This window comes from Loxodonta africana, chromosome 17 (genome assembly GCF_030014295.1).
Source record: "Loxodonta africana isolate mLoxAfr1 chromosome 17, mLoxAfr1.hap2, whole genome shotgun sequence".
Taxonomy (NCBI): domain Eukaryota; kingdom Metazoa; phylum Chordata; class Mammalia; order Proboscidea; family Elephantidae; genus Loxodonta; species Loxodonta africana.
In genome coordinates this window covers 20885790-20902439 of record NC_087358.1, presented here as the reverse complement: position 1 = coordinate 20902439, position 16650 = coordinate 20885790, and the positions used below count along the sequence as shown (strand labels likewise).

General features: G+C 37.0%; 1 pseudogene; it reads right to left on the bottom strand.

Moving 5' to 3' along the window:
- Nucleotides 1–13554: 13554 nt before the first annotated feature.
- Nucleotides 13555–14712, bottom strand: LOC100659136 (heterogeneous nuclear ribonucleoprotein A1-like; annotated as a pseudogene).
- Between the last annotated feature and the right edge of the window lie 1938 nt (nucleotides 14713–16650).

The window sequence follows — 16650 nt, the reverse complement described above, 5'->3', positions numbered from 1 at the left end:
ATTCCAGACAGGAAAATATGTCATGCCTTGATGCTGGGTCACACAGGGGTTTAACCCAAGGAAAAAGGCAATATCAACCTGGAATTGTTGGAAAGAGCTTATGCACACCAAATAGGGTGCAGGTTAGGGCAATTACAAGCTAGCAATAGGTTCTTAAGGAGCCCTGGTGGCCCATTGGTTAAGTGCTCCACCAAAAGCTAGGTGGTACAAACCCACCAGCCTCTCTTAGGGAGAAAGGTATGGCAGTCTGTTTCCATGAAGACTACAGATTTGGAAACACTTTGGGGCAGTTCTACTGTGTCCTGTAGGGTCATTATGAGTCGGAATTGACTAGACAGTGATGGTTTTGTTGTTGTTGTTTAACAGGTTTTTTATGATGAGAAACTGTATAAGAAATGGCTGGGTCAGTTAGAGACCAGAATGATTGAAAGACATGGGGAGTGGGGAGGCGATAAAACAGGATTGGCCATGTCAGTAATAAGTGAAAGAGCAACTAAGAGGAATTAATGCATGGACAGGCAGCAAACTATTTAGGCCATAAACTGGCCTATTGCAGCATGTTTAATATGTAAAATGTATATACTGAATGAATGAATGTATTATGGATTACTATCCCAATGGAATGTATTTGAGCAAGGACAATTGGTAAGAGGTATCATAGCTGATGAAGTCCAACAGTCATTTCCCACTTCACTTTGATTGAACGTGGGGTTGGGCACATTATAAGGAACAGTGTGTTTCTGGACACAGCTCAAGTTCATCATGAACTTCATCTACAAGATGAAAATTGAGTTAGATATTTTTTGTAAAAAGGAAGTACCAAATGTCATTGGCAAAAAAATATTAAAATACCATATTAACACACCTTTGTGTGGTATTTTTTTAATTAGAATTCCATACTTGTACACAGCATTGTTGAAAACATAGATGTATACAGTCATTTCTAGGGCAATACTTGATACTATTAAAAGAAGCCCTGGTGGTACAGTGGTTAAGTGCTGGGCTGCTAACCAAAAGGTTGGTGGTTCAAACCCATTAGCTGCTCTTTGGGAGAAAGATGCGGCTGTCTGCTTCTGTAATGATTATAGCCTTGGAAACCCTATGGGGTAGTTATACTCTGTCCTATAGGGTCACTATGAATCAAAATCGACTCAATGGCAACAGGTTTTGGGACACATTATTAAAAGTTTTTCAAGTTATCAGAAAATATCATTCCATTGCCCTTCTCTTAAATTTTTACTATGATAAGGCAAATTTTTGAAACTTAGAAATCTGAGAATTACACTTCATAACTGTTAGTAGAAATGCTTGAATTACCAAAATATTCCCACTTTGTAATCTTGACAGATAACAGAGTTCATACTGTCAATATCATATTGAGACTACCTCTTCTTTTAGTACTAAATTTAGTGAATTTATTTTTTCTTCAATAAACATTTATAGGGCACCTATTCTGTGCCAGACACTGTGATGAATACTCTATAAACATTACCTCATCTAACCTCACAGCAACCTTATGAAGTACATAGAGTTTGTTTAACAGAAGCTGAGAGAGTTGTTAAGTAACGTGAATACTGGTCACAAAATTGCTAAGTAGAGAGATCTCCCTTGTTGCCCAGGTTTCTGCGTGTGCCTACCCCATATCCTGAGTCTAAATCATAGCGACCCTACAGGACAGAATAGAACTGCCCCACAGGGTTTCCAAGGAGCAGCTAGTGGATTCGAACTGCCAGTCTTTTGGTTAGCAGCCAAGCTCTTTACCACTTGCCCACCAGGACTCCAGCCTACACTCATAACCACCATTACATTTATTTATTCAGACTCTCAAAATTTAGAGGCAATTGTTCTCTATTTAACAGACAATACTGTGGGGAAAATTTTTGCAGTCTTTTTCCTTTTGAAGGAACGTGTAAAGAGAACTAGTGTATTTGTTGCATGTTAACTAGTATTTTTCTTCTTTCCCATTTTTCATTAGTCATGCTATTTTTCATGATTCACAAATTTCATAAATTTATCTGAGACAATTATATACCTAAACGGTTTTCTTATGATGTGACTGTCGTAAGCTTACCATGCCTTCTAATTTAAAGTTTTAAAAGTTTGTATAAATATACAAAGGTTTTTTTAAAATTAACTTAAATATTTTAACCCACTGAATTTTTATCTATGATCATTGCCTACTTTTAGAAATTGTTGTTTCAAAACCTCAGAAACGCTAACCGTCACAACTAATATTTGTCATATACTTTATTCCTACATCTGTCCCCACTTTCCATACCACAGGAAACAGTTGTCATAAACAAAGAAATCTAGTGACAATCAATGTTTTACTGATGTTCTGTGCTAGACATCAAGTGCCTGACATCTTTGAATATGACCTTGTAGTCTAGTCAAGCACTTTATTTTTACCTCAAGCAGAAAGATAAAAGTTGTACTAGGGGCAATCTAACTGGTCTGAGATTACTTTGTCTTCTTTTTGCTGAGTCAAATTTGGTTTTAATCATAGATGAATAATATAAGAACCCTACTTTAACTGGCTTCAGCTACCCTGTGACTGTAAAATGAGCTCCCTTTTGAGGCTCTTAAAGTTAACTAAGGCACTTTTTTTTTTTTAAGGCATATTCTAGAAGACAACAGTAAGTGAGTTTAGATGATATAGAGTTCTCTAAGACACAGTGGCATTTCCAAAGAAGTGACATTTGAAAATTGAAGAATATTATTAAATATCATTCATGCATCCAAAAAGCATGTATTAAAATTTGTTAATTAAGCTGCAGTTGAAGATAAGATACAGTGTCAGTCTTGTCGCTATTTTTATTTCCCTATGTATTTATTTTTGTTTATTGTCTCTCTCTTCTACTTGATTATATATCTCATGAATTCACGGACATTTTATTTGACTGGTTATTATATCTTCAAAGCCAAGAACCTACCGTGTCTAAGTGAATGAATAATGTCAGGAATAGCTTTTTTAGAAAGAGCAGCACAAAGCTGATTCCTATAAGGAAGAGGTTAAAGATGGCCCAAATGTGCCACTTTTCCAAACTGCTGTCCCACTCTATCATCTCTAACATCAACTACTCCTCCTCCCCTTAGTACTCTCCCTCTGTTAATTCACTGCAACGTCTCAGAGAACTTACAAACCATATCTCAAGGAAATGGTTCATGTAGTTTTGGAGGCTGACAAGTTCTAAATCCTTGGGTCGGGCATCAGGCTGGAGGTTTCTCCCTACCCACGTTGTTGCAGGGGTTGACAAACTCAAACTGGCAGGTCAGATGACAGGCTACTGGCTCTTGAGGCTGTAGAATCTAGCAAATCAGGTCAGATGATAGACTGCTGGCTCAAGCGATTATGGAAGATGGTGAATCCCAGACTTGGCAGGTCAGATGGCAGGCTGCTGGCTCAAGCTCCAAGACCCAAAGACCAGGTGATCATGAACCAGATTAGGGATCTACAGTGGGAGAGTGAGCTTTGCTAGAGCATTCATATATATGTTGGATACAGACCATACCCTCAAGGAAACTCCTCTTCCTTGAACAAGGTGGTGCAAGGGTGTGAATTCAATAAGGATGATAAGGATGGTGACTTGAGTCACATCCTCTAGTAAGGCAGTAACTCTAGATACATCCCACCCTAGTCCTGCCTCACTAACATAACAGACAACTCACTCTCAGATGGAACCATAAGCACAGTCATAGAGGATAGGATTCATACTACTTCACAATATAGAGGATAATTACATCAGATCACAAAACGGATGATAACCATACAATATTGAAAATCATTGCCTAGCAAAGTTGACATATAACCCCAACTATCATAGGTTCCATATACATTATTCGCATAGATTCACTCAATCATTGTGTGTGAGCCACAAAAACTATGGCTAGAAGGGCCATATAAAGTAATTCATTGCACCTCAGGCCACACCTGGCTCTTCTAGCCATTAGCCGTTTCATACTTGAAGGATTAACTTCCCTCTACAATCCTTTTGCCAATCCAAAACAATCATTAACAATTAGTCCTTCAAAAGGGCAAAAAACTCCTAAGGGTGAGGTTACTCAATTACCAGTCATTCAGGTCTACTACAAGCATTTATGTGATTTGGTCAGCTTCTCCAAAAGTTTATCTTGTCTTCACCCTTTTTGGCCTCTGATAAAATTTAACCAAGAGAAGATAATTTCCTTGCTCTAAGTCTCTCTGGAGGTATCAGCATGTTAGATATTCCCCACTGCATAACCCATTTATTCATTCTTTTACCTTTAGCTATTGTTTCTCCTTCCTTCCATTTGTCATTTATTTTTACCCAAATTTTCCACCTTGGGAAAGGACATCAGGTTCAGCTGCTGTGCCAGTCAAGATTGCTGGTAGAAACACCAGTCTAGCTGGTACTTCCTCCTCAGTTCATCCCCATTTATGTTGGTTAGGGTTACACAGGTACAACACTAGTGGGCTATCTTGCAATAGATATATGGCAATATGGCAGTATTCACTGTCAACTCCAATTTTGTCAGGTTGAGGGAAGACACAATCCATCCAGTCAAGTTCTTGGGAATTCTGGCACACATGTTTAGGGACCTAGCAAGTCTCTTGCTTAAGAATCACCCCTGCTTCCGGCACCCTCAGCTTCATCCTTGGTTCTGGAATCACAGCAACTGGCAGGAAAAAAGCAATTTTGGATGATGTGGGGAAGAACTATACAGTGGCACTAGCATTCTCCCCAATGTGCCTCTTCCCAGATCCCCCAGAGAAGTGTAGGAATCTGTCCAGTGGTGATCCTCCCTCTGTCCCCCTCATGTTGAGTGACAGCACACGCTCAGGAAGGCATGTGAGCCAGCACTTCATGCTTTCACCTCCCCGTTTTAGAAAACAAATGTTTCAATTGCCTAATTCCAATTCTCTGTTGAATCATTACCCTCAGGAACGTATGCAACACGGCCCATTGCTGCCTGTTGGCTGTAAAGTGTGTTCTTTGGTCTGATGAAATATAACTCGGTAGCCCAAATTGGTACAGTGTCTGTTGTTCTAATCCCTTAATGGTGATTTTAGCATTTGCATCTGTCACGGGGTATGCAAACCCCAGTCCAAAGAAAGAATCTATTCCTGTGAAGACACATTTGTAGCCACCCAGCGCCACCAGTGTCATTGGTCCAATATAATCCACATGCCAGCTCTGTCCAGGCCCTTCTTCCTGGGGAATCTGCCCCATAGCCATCTGCAACCTGTCTTTCTTGCTGGCAGACAGAGCAGATCTATCAGCAGAGGGTGCAAGAGGGATGTGTCTAGATTCAGCGCATCTCTGCATTGCTGCAACACCCCCACACCCCCATGTCTATTCATTTCATGGACCCAACTGGCCACCTGAAGTGAGCATACCAACGGGTCTACTTGCTGATTCCAATCACCAACTGATCCAGGAAGACGGTGCTTCTGATGGGCATTGACATATCCTACTCTAATAAAAAAAATCTCAGAGTGCTTGCCTTAAGTCCATGTCCCAAACAGGTGTCCTCTTAATAGTTCAATTTTCCATTGCCAATTTTTCTGACCATATAGCCAGGCCATTGGCCACTGCACATGAAGCTGTAAAAATCCAAACGTATTGGCTCTTACCATTGCTCAATTCTTCCATCATAGCTAGGAAGACAGCATGCAGCTCAGCCCATTGAGCTGACCTGTTCTTACCTTCTTCAATCAGGGTCTTTCCATTTGTAGGTCTCAATGTAGCAGCTTTCCACATCAAATATTGTCCATAAACCCTGAAACTCCATCTGTGAACCAAGTAGCCTTCTGCTGGTCAGCAGAAAATTGTTCATAGGACACTGTTCATGTAGAAATGGGTCCTGGCAGCTTCTCCAGTGGTTCCAGGGTAGGACCTATGGGAAGAAAGGCTACCTGCTCATGAATATGGTGATTGTCTCCCTCATCCCCCCAGTAGCATGTATGAACCATTTCCATTTTTTTATGGAACTATTTTGGCTATCACTTTCCTTATTAGAATGTTTCTCTTACATCACCAAAGACTTTATGGGTATTTCAGGTCTCATGATGATTTTATGCCCTTCTGTCATTGAAGCCGTCTCAATCAATGCCCAATAGCAGGTGAGTAATTGCATCTCAAATAGCATGTATCTTGCTGTAGCATCTAAAACTTTCTAGTCCAGAATCTTAGTGGTCGCCATTGGTTTTTGCCATAAGCTCCAGTCTGCATAAGCACATGTGGCAGACACTTCCAAAATCGTGTCGGAATGTGGATCATAAGGACCTAAAGGCAGAGAAAGTGAGACCATTTTCTGTAGTTCAGACATAGTCTGCCGTTGCTCTGGCCCCCATTTGAATGCAGTTTTCTTCTGAGTGGTTTTATAGATGGGAGCCAGCAATATTCTCCCATGTGGAATATGCATTCTCCAAAACCCAAATAGGCCTCCTGCTTCATCATGGATATATGTAGCAACAGCAGCTTATTCTTCATACTAAGGCATAGTTGGCGTTCAATGTTCTTGAATGTTTGAATGAGTTTTGGAGAATACGATTTGAAATCACCCTGTCATTATGGCTTGTCCTTCTTTACCACTATGTCAGCCTGTACCTTGGTATTGCAATAAAATTACAACTCCAAATGATAGAACTGTTCATTCATTGAAGAAGTATTAATTGCCAGTCTTCAGCCCTGGAAAAAAAAATGTCTATTACACTTGCTACGTAAATAATTACTATTTCATGTAGTAAAGGCTAATAGTAATTTAGAGGAGTGAAAGGGTAGTGAAAAATAAAAATAAAAAAGAAGTTCTCAAAATATCAATCCTAATTCAAAATGAATTACTTAGACTCTGAAAATGTAAAAACTCTGTATTTAAAATGAAGTGAATAATTATTTTTGTGTTTCACAAAGGCTGTTGTTTGCTTCTGAACATTATAACAGTAATATAACACAACGAATACAAGTAGCAGTGAGGTACCTGATATTTGAGGGCAAAAGAAGGCAGAGAAAAAAAGAAAAAGCAAAGTTTAACTTTCTTAAAGGAAGAAATTAGCTATTTCAGTTGTTGGGCAATGATTAAATTTGTACACCTCATTTAGTGGAGAAAGTTATTATCATTATGCTGAACTCAACATTTACTTTCCAGCTCTAATTAAATGTAAGTGAAAGCTATTTGTAAATTCATATCACCCATTAGTTCCAGTGCTATCCATTAGGTGAAGTTTTCCTGACTCTCTCAGTTGATAGAGGCCTTCCTTCTCCTATGTTCATATTGTACTTTGCACATAGCTCATTGTGATACTGCCATGTTTGTTTGGATACATTATTTTCAGGCACCATATATTGTACACACCAGTCCAGGGATCTAGAAGGTGACGGAGTCCAGAGGGACATATATGTCCCACATAACCCTACCTTCAGGATTCCAAGGTGACAAGTTTGTCCTGTATAATCCAACCCCAGAGTCCAAAGGGACATATGCGTCCCATATAACCCTACCTCCAGAGTCCAGAGGAATATATGTGCCCCATAAAATATATATCAATAACCCTAACAAAAGTTCAGAAATGCTCCTTGATTCAATGTGCCTTCCATTAATGAAAACACATGGTGTCCCCAAAAAAATCAAAGCAGAAAATAATTGGGTTGTGAAAGGGATATAACAGCTATAAAAACAAAGCAAATAGATCAAAAAAAAAATAAGCTACTCTGTGTTCAAAGAAGACTTACATCATAGTAGAAGCATAAGTAAAGTTGCAAAACTGTGAGTGAAAGGCTATAGCAGATACGAAATGCCAAAAACATACTGGAAGATGGAAAGGCATCCACCGATGAATACCTGATATAGCAGCTTAAACATATTTTTGTTGGATGGTTAATGCCAATGGCAATGGACCAGTTAAAATTATTGAAATCCAGAAAGACTCAGATATTTTGTTATAAGTTACCCTGAAGTCAAGAATACAGAACAAATGGAAAATATGTGTATTCATTGACAGTTTATGAAAGGAGGTATTATTTTTCATCTCAGACTCCAGAGTCAGATGTTTACTTTCTTCAACATAACAGAATATAGGAGGATTGAGTTTTAAGAAACAAAACAAAAGAGGTTCTGTACATAAGGGCAACAGGGAGAGATGGGGTACACGGGAATCTCATAACAAAAATAGAGGTAATAGATGAAAATCTGTACACTGAATTATAATACCAAAATTGCCTTTCCTGGCACAGCGCACAGACAAATTGACGCCACTATTGTGAACTTATGGGAAGAGAAGGGTCCCTGAGTGCTGCAAATGATTAACCTACTCAGTTGCTAACCAAAAGATTGGTGGTTCGAGTCCACTCAGGGACATCTCAGAAGAAAGGCTTGGTGGTCTACTTCTGAAAACCCTTGGAGCACAGTTCTACTCTGATGCACGTAGGGATGTCAGAAGTTAAAGTCAACTTGATGGCAACTGAGTGTGGGGGAAAAAAATTCTCTAAAAGAAAGCTGGCCAAGAAAAAGACATACATTCATGAACTGAAGTGATATGGCATAAGAGTAAAAGTCAATGCCCTATTTGCTAGCCAGAGCTGGCTTCATAGGTGTATGACTGGTGCAATTACACAGGACCCCATGCTTAGATGGATGTTGCACTCAGGTTAATGCCCTGTAACTGTAATCTTGAAATTATTAATAATTTCACTTACAAAATATTATTTTGCAACTGAAGTCCAATGAGACAATTGTACACATGCATGAGTGGAGGATAAATATGTGCAATATTTGTGGCTGTTGTTCCTTGTCACCCCATCAGTATATATCTTTTGTGATGTCCCAGGAGCACTGAATTCCAGGGGACCCATGATGCACAGTTCAGCAAGATTCTAAGTGAATACAAGATGTGACTGTTACAACTACCAGTGGAGAAAGTGAGGGTGCTGGCAGCCCCCCAAGAGGCATGCTTCTTGTTAGAACCAGAACTTACTTCAAATTCAGAAAGATGACAATTGCATTCTGAGAAACACAAACAACCAAGGGACTTGATCGTATTATTTCTTACTCATGATTTTCCAAACCACCACGTACACTGAAATGAATGGAAAGGGAAAGACAGCATCTTATAGTTTCATTCCCTTTCAGTCCTTCCTCACTCGTCAGTAAAGCAAAGATAATGTTGGTAGAATGTGCCCACATCAGGAAGTGAAATAGAAAGAGCTGAGTTAATTTTATGCAGTGTTTCACTTCTCTGATAAGAAAAAAGTACATATGATTGAGCTATGAAGTTGTGTAATTTCAGTGAGGCTGCATATGAGTTAAATGCTCTTACATTTAAATTTAAAACTGGTTTTGCATGATATAAAAATGAACAGCAAAATGTATGCTAATAACTTATTTTTTTTTTAATTTGAAGGGTGTTAAAAAAGCAAATTAAAATAAAAAATATTACAAGTTGAGAGACCACCAAAGAAGGAGAAAAGCTTTACATTTTATTACTTTTATATATGGCATTTTTTTCCCTGCTGTTTGGACCAGGAACCCCACATTTTCACATCCTGCGGGGCCCTGTAAATTATGTAGCCAACACTTGTTGAAAAATACAAATGAATAACGAGTACTGGAATTCTAAGTGCTTTCATTACATTTCTTAAGCCAGTGCTGTCTTCCTGAAATAATTTGGCTATAATTGTAAAAGCATACATAGGCTTGAAATACTAAAGGAGAAGCAGTAAAAGAATGTCTTGCCAAATGAGGTCACTGAGTCCTACAAAATCATAATTTTATCAGCACTTCATATTATTTTAGTTTTGATTTCATGAACATGGATGCTGTCATAAAAAAAAATGTGCTTGTTTGGAAAAGACAAATATGTAATTCTGTTATCTGAGCAATATAAAAACCAGCAGAAGGAAATGAAATTAACTTGAGAATTTGTAAGGCCATTGGTAGTGGCATAGGAACTCATGAAGTTTGGTTAGAACTGTTGTTGTGAATAGATTATTCAAAATAAATTTACAAGATTAATCTTTTTTGGAACTAATGCAATTTTTCTATGGCTTTTTGCTACCCCATGTGACTAATCACAGACAGATGAGCAGTAGAAAAATGTGCCTGTGTTTACAAGAAATCACATACGCTTAGACACCCTTCCATTATGTATGGAAAGTTATTCAGGGTTTTGACTAACTCTTCCAAAAAAAATGGGTGCTTACTCACGAACAAGTTTTGTCTCGTGTTGAATTCCTTTAGGAAAGGATTAAATGAATTGGAAAAAAAAAACATAGCCACAGGAAAGAATGTGAATGTACTGCAAAAAATAAAATAAGAGTGCTTCCTTGAAGAAAAATAAAAGGATCAGAAATGTCTTTTTATGTATTCTGTGATCTAGACAAAAGAAAAAGAATGCTGTTTTCTTAAAAAAAAAAAAAAATTCCACTGAGGATGAAACAAAGGGAAGAAATGTGAATGTGGTTTCTGTTCAGGCCCCGCTGAAGGGTCTTAGCAACTGCTTGTCCCTGAGCGTCGGAGCATCTTTAATTCTAAGTGGTTTGATCGAGAATAAAGACATGATCGTGTAGTATAAATTTTATTTCTGAAAATATTTAATAAAAATGAAGAAACATTAAAAAAAAAGTATGTAAAGTGTTCCAGGGAAATTATATGGCAAGGATCATACATACTCTTCCTAAGAAAATAACAGTTTCCCCATTTTCCATGTTTCTGGGGTTTAATTCAAAACTAAAGTAAAATATTGTCTGCCTGGTGGGCAAATGGAAAGTGTGACTAGACAAGGTACAGAAAGAAATGTTATTCAGTTTATGTAGAAGAAGCTGGTCATATGATTAAGCTTTTAGCAGATAAATTGTCTCATTTTCTTCTGTAAAATTTTATGTATATATGTGTGAAAAATATTTTTGTGCACTTATATTTATTTTTTTTAATAATATTTTATTGAGTTTTTGGTGAAAGTTTACACAGCAAGTTAGGTTCCCATTTCACAATTTTCATACAAATTGTTTGGTGACGTTAGTTACATTTATCACATTGTCAAAATTATCTTTAATTGTGTTTGTTTGATCCATTTCCAGTACTCCAGTTTCTCCTCGCCCTTATCTTTCCATATTTGCTTTTGAGTAATTGTGCTATTTTGGTCTCATACAGATGGTTTTAAAGTAGAATACTAATCTTACAGGTTATATATCTTTTATTTTGTGTGCCACTCTGCTATTTCATTAAAAAGTGATCTCAGGGGATAGGCTCGGTTCTAGGTTTAAAGAGTGTCTCAGGGCGATAGTCTCAAGGAGTTCTCTGTTCTTTACTTTTCCAGTTTGTCTAACCTTTTTTTTTTCTTGTTTTAAGAATTTGAGTTCTACTCTACAATTTTCTCCCTTTTTATCTGGGACCATCTCTTGTGACTTCAGTCAGAATGGTCAGTGGTGGTAGCCAGGTTCCATCTAGTTTTCTGGTCTTAGGGTGGATGAGGTCATGGCTCGTGTAGACTTGTTTCTTCTATGAGCTTTTAGTTACCTTCTTACTGTTTTTTTCCTGCCAAATAGAGACCGATACTTGTGCCTTAGATGGCTACTCACAAGCTTTTAAGACTTCGGAGACTACTCATTTCACTAGAATTTAGATCATGATTTTTGTGAACTATGTTATGCCATTTGACTGAGTTGTCCAATAAGACTGTGGTCCTAAGCTTTCAAACCCAGAAAACCAATCTTAGAAGGTGTTTGGGTATGTCTGTGAAGTGCCTGTATTTCTCTCTTAGAGAAATATATGTGCCTGCATCCACATATTTGTTTTTACACATACCTGTAGGTACTTCTATCTGTTCTCACCTATGTACACGTCTGTACATACCTGTATACCAATGTGCCTATACCCATCCTATGTGCTGAAACACTCGTTTTTGCTTTGGTTGTGCTGTTCTCACTACATTCACATTTTGTGCCACTTTTTCTATCACCAAAAATAACAAATCTCTATGATCTAAAGCATACTTTACTGTCCCCCCTCTTCTCTCCCTGGCAGTGGCCAATGAACATTGGTTTCTCTATACATCTATTCTTGTCCTCTGATAAAAATAGGATTATACAACTTATCCTTATGTGCTTGACTTATTTCACTTAACATTATGACCTCAGGTCTACCCATGTTACAATATGTTTTGTAGATTCTTCATTGTTCTTTACGGTTGTGTAGTGTTCCATTAAATGTATGCATCACATTTTGCTTATCTGCTTATCTGTTGATGGGCACTTTGGTTGTTTCCATTTTGTCCTATTGTATATAAAGCAGCAATTAACATAGGTGTGCATGTGTTTATTTGTGTCATTATTTTTAGAACTGTGGAGTATATATCTACCAGTGGGATGGCTGAATCATAGGGTAGTTCTATTTCTAGTTTCTTGTGGAAACGTCATACCATTTTCCATAGTAGTTGCATCATTTTATAGTCCTACCAGCAATGGATAAGGGTCCCAGTTTCCCCACATCTTGGCCAACTTTAGTTGTTATATTTTCTTTTTTTTTCCTTTTTTTTTTAACTAGTGCCATTTTAGCTGGGATGAGATGGTATCTCAGTAGTTTTGATTTGCATCTCTGTAAGATCCCTGGTCTGAAACCCCTGGGGCTTCTTGGAAGCCCTATGGGTCAGTTCTACTCTGTCATACAGGGTCTCATTGCTTTGGAATTAACTCAACAGCAGCTGGCTTAGTTTGTTTTTGGAAGAGCCTGATAGTTAAGAACTCAGCTGCTAACCTAAAGCTCTGCAATTTCAGTCCACCAGCTGCTCTTTGGAAAACCTGTGGGCATTCTACTCTATCCTGTAGGATCACTATGAGTCAGAACTGACCCAGCGGGAGTGGGTTCAGATTTTTTGGTTAATGGCTAATGATACTGAGCATCTTTTCATATGTTTGTCAACTTCTTGGATTTCCTCTTTGGTGAAGGTTCTGTTCATGCCCCCTGCCCATTTTGTGATTGGGTTGTTTGTCTTTTTGTTGTTGAGTTGTCACAGTTTTCTACAGATTTTAGAGATTGGACCCTTAGCAGATAAGTCATTTCCAAAGATTTTTTTTCTCCATCTGTATGTTGTCTATTTACTGTTTTAATAAAGTCTTTTTTTTTTTTTGAACTTAAGTTTTTAATTTCTATAAGGTCACATTTATTTTGTCTTCTATTCATGCATCAGTTGTTATGTTTGTTATCCTATTTTTTACAAAAGATTAGATTCCATAGTTATCTCCCAGGAATTTTATGATCTTAGGTTTAATATTTAGGCCTTTGATCCATTTTTAGTTAGGTTTTGTGTATGGTGTGAGGTATGGGTCCTATTTCATTTTACTGCAGGTGGATATCCAGTTTTGCTAGCACCATTTATTAAAGAGACTGTTTCTGCCCCACTGAATGGATTTTGATCACTTGTTGAAAATCAGTTGTTATAGGCTGTTGGGTTTATTTCTGAATTCTCAGTTCCATTCCACTAGTCTATGTGTGTGTTATTGAACCAGTACCAACCTGTTTTTATTACAATGCCTGTATAGTTTTTTTTTTTTTTTTTTATATATATTGGGGAGTGTGAGGTCTCTTGCTTTGTTCTTTTTGTTCAATATTGTTTTTGCTATTCTGGATTTCTTTCTTTTCCATATAAAGTTGGCCATTAGTTTTTCCATTTCAGTAAAGAATATTATTGGAATTTCTATCGGGATTGCACTGTATCTGTAGGTTGCTTTAGGTAGAATTGACATTTTCATTCTATTAATCTTACAATCCATGAGCACAGGTTGTCTTCCCATTGTCTCTTGTAGTAGTGTTTTAAAATTTTCATTGCATAATCTCTTATGTTCCTGATTAAGTTAATTTCTACTATTTTATCAATTTGAGGCTTTTGTAAATGGTATTGTTTTCTTGATTTTTTTTAAAGGCACATTATTCAGTATTGTGATCAAATTATTATATTTAACAATCAACAGAGCAAAAAAACAAAACATAAAAACTACATTAAAACCCTTTGTTGTAATGCTTTACACTTTTTACAGAATAGAAACTAAAATAACCAGTTATATACGATTAGTCACAAATACAGTCCTCGAGTTTTTTACACAAGAGTATTGTCTAAAATATGCCTTCTGGGTAGCAGCTAGGCCTTGCCACCACTATACTTGGCTGAGTTCACAAATCTGTTATAACCTGTAGCTTCCCTGTCACTTCTCTGGCTCTCCTCTCCTAAGCTTCCTAAGCTTCACTTCCTGGCAGTCATTAAAACCTTCTGCTACTCCCATAGCTATTGCTGCTGCTTGAACTGCCATAGCCACCTTGGTTTCATGGTTTGGCAAAGTATTGGCTTCTACCACCATAAGGGCCAGAGCTTCTGCGTCTAAAGTTTCCTGTCTTCATGGGTCCAAAATCTGAAGATGGATAGTTGTAATTGCCAAAATCATTGTAGCATCCGCCACCTCCAAAATTGCTTCCACCATTACCAAATCCATTATAACCATTATAACCATCCCCACTCCCTTCGTATCTACTACTACCATGGCTGCCACCAAAGTCACCTTGCCCACTGAAGCTTCCTCCATGACCAAAGTTGTCATTCCCACCAAAAGCACCTCTGTGGCCAACACTAAAGCTTCCAGAACCACCACGACCTCTTTGGCTGGGTGAAGCAAAGGCCATCTCTTGCTTTGACAGGGCTTTCCTTACTTCACAGTTGTGGCCATTCATAGCATGGTATTTCTGGATAACAACTTTATCTATGAAGTCGTGGTTACCAAAAGTTATAAAAGAAAAGCCCCTCTTCTTGCCACTGCCTTAGTCATTTTTCTTACTGTAAAAATTATTGTACAAAATTATAAAAAATTATTCTGAAAATATTTTATATATTTTAATGACATTTAAAATAATTTTGTTTATTTTTACTACAATTGCAACTCTTTTAGCTTTTTTATATCTATACTAATAACATTTTCTAAAGCAGTGGATGTGTGAAATATAAACGGCAGAAGTTTATAAATTTAAGGTGAAATCACTTGTGTTTTCCTAATGTGCTTTCGAAGTGGTGGTCTTGATTCTGGGCATCATGGAGGCGCCCAGATAAGGGAGAGACGAACGACAAAGAGGATGATTCAGGCAGTTTTCTAACTCTGACGTAGTTATTATTTGCTTTGTTATTTATTTTTATAATAATTGAAAATTTACTGCTAAGGGCAAAAATTAATACGATTTGACATAACTTTCAAAATTCCATACCACTTTTTGTTCATTAGCCTGGGTAACTGTGAATTAAATCTGACTTATAGAAGGTTCCATAATTTAAGTCTTATAGAAAATTAAATCCAGTTTAAAAAAAGATTTCATATGGAGGAATTTTAGCCAAAAAATTGGTATGTGTATATTACTCAGTATACTTGAAAATAACCTTAGTTATATAACTTATTTAAGAAATAACCAAAAGATAAAATACTTCATTAACATTCTTAGGTTGATAATCAGTGTTTAGCTAATATTAAATTTAATCTAGTAATTAAATGTAAAAAAAATTGGCATCATCTATAAAGATATATACAAATACAATAATATTATATTTTGAAAGTTATAAGTAAAAAAAAAAAAACAAAAAAACATTGCTGTGGAGTCAATTCTGACTCATAGTGACCCTGTAGGTCAGAAGAGAACTGCCCCATAGGGTTTCCAAGGAGCAACTGGTAGATTAGAATTGCCGACCTTTTGGTTAGCAGCTGGATTTTTAACTCTTACGGTGCCAGCGTGGTGGTTTCCCATGAGCAAAAAGAGAAATACAAATAACTAGTGTGAATATAGAACCCACTACAATTCTAAATATTTCTTCCAAGATGTAAAATCTGAAATTCATTGTAATAAAGTGTTCACCACTACTAGTAAATAACCAAATGAGCCAAGAAAATGGGAAAAACATTAATGAAAATATAATTTAAGTACTGGGTCCTAGAAACCTAATTTCCATGCCACTTCCTTCAGAGTTTATGCAAAATCACAGAACCTAGTTTGTTTTTCAAAAGCAAATACAAGGCGAGATATGAAAATGACATTTTCCAGGTGTTTTGCAGAAAAAAAAAAAGCTGTTTAGCAAATGCAACATAACTAAGTACCTGAGACTTATTGGTGTGTGAATATAAAGCCCATTTTTTCATCGTATGTCTATACTTTAGGGTATTTAATTGATAAATCAAAAAAGCCAAATCTGTTGCAGTCGGGCCAATTTTGACTGATAGGGACCCTATAGGACAGAAGAGAACTGCCTTCTAGGGTTTGCAAGCCACAAATCTTTATGGTAGCAGACTGCCACAGAACAGCTGATGGGTTCGAACTGCCAATCTTTTGATTAGCAGTCAAGTGCTTAACCACTGCGCTGATAGGGCTCCTCATTTGAACGATAAATAACAGAAAATTAGTAGTCCTCAAGTACATTTGGCAAATTGTGGGAAAGTGTATACACATACATACATACATATGTGTATACATATGTATACACATATATGTATATACTAATGTCATACAGTTCTTTCAGTTATTTAAGTATGATATATTTTAAAATTCCAATGAATGCATAATTTTAAAACAAAAAATTATATTAATTCGAAATTAAGATAATGTGTGACGTTTGCTTCCTTAATCCGTTCGTCATCAGTTACGTATCAGCAA